Raw genomic sequence first — 1,118 nt, forward strand, 5'->3', positions numbered from 1 at the left:
ATTTCAAATTGGATAATATCTGGACATGAGACAAAAAAAAAAAAATATTGAACATCGGCTAACCATTGACAAAGATAAACAACATTCAGAACAAAAATATCATCATCATCATCACAATCAGGCCAATCTCATCACAACCAGCAATCGAAATGAATTCCAAAACTAAACCAACCAGAACCATTTGCTCATATTGGAAAGTTTCCAGGACCTTTGGGCAACTCTCTTTGAACAGAGCGAATGCAAAGTTTTCATGGCGGGGCAGCGGAGGAGGAGGGGAGTTGGAAAGAGTTTGGGAGCCCTGACATTTAGGATTGTGTTTTGGAATGGGGATAGACGAGGCGGTTGGGGAGTTACCAGTGACCACCGACACCATTAAAGTTCCTACCGTGGGAATGTTCCTATTCCAGCGAGGAATTCAGCAAATGCACTTTGCTGTTGAGTCTCCAACCAACGACAGTGAGAAAAACAAAATGTTTGGGGCATTCGAGATTCAGTCTAAAATCTAGTCGGAAACTGGATTCATGAATAACCTGCTACGCGTGGGGTTACTTGTGAATTCCGGGTAGTTTGAGAATGGAAATATAGTGCCTGTTTTGAGTAAAGTACTTCCGCAAAATATATCAAAACCGATTTTTCTTTTTTTGGTAAAATTAAATATATTTTCCAATTTGATTATATTAACTATAGGGAAAACGGCATGTTTCTGTTTTGATTTTTCTCCTTTCTCTTTTTATATATTTGTTTGTATTTATGATCATTTGTTTTCAGAATACATTAAAATTCAGTCTCTCTCTCTCTCTCTCTCTCTCTCTCTCTCTCTCTCTCTCTCTCTCTCTCTCTCTCTCTCTCTCTCTCTCTCGAGAGAGAGAGAGAGAGAGAGAGAGAGAGAGAGATCTTTTTGGGGGCTCGAGTAATTTTCATAATACTCAATAAACATGATTAATATTACAAAAATACTTCGATGCGAGATTATTGCAAATCGAGTAATAAAAAGTCGTTTTACTACCTTCCGGATATTCATGAAATGCTAGGGATGATTATACTGAATCTTGAATAATTTTGTTTTAAATCTTGTAAGCTTAAAAACATATTTTAAATTAAGATATGCTATATGCTAT

General features: G+C 36.7%; 1 protein-coding gene across 1 annotated transcript in view; it reads left to right on the forward strand.

Annotated features, from left to right (window-relative positions):
• Positions 1-1,118, forward strand: part of LOC137648161 (neurotrimin-like) — a 64,734-nt gene that overhangs the window by 53,242 nt on the left and 10,374 nt on the right. The window lies entirely within an intron of this gene.

The sequence above is a fragment of the Palaemon carinicauda genome, chromosome 10 (assembly GCF_036898095.1).
Source record: "Palaemon carinicauda isolate YSFRI2023 chromosome 10, ASM3689809v2, whole genome shotgun sequence".
In the NCBI taxonomy this organism is placed as follows: Eukaryota; Metazoa; Arthropoda; class Malacostraca; order Decapoda; family Palaemonidae; genus Palaemon; species Palaemon carinicauda.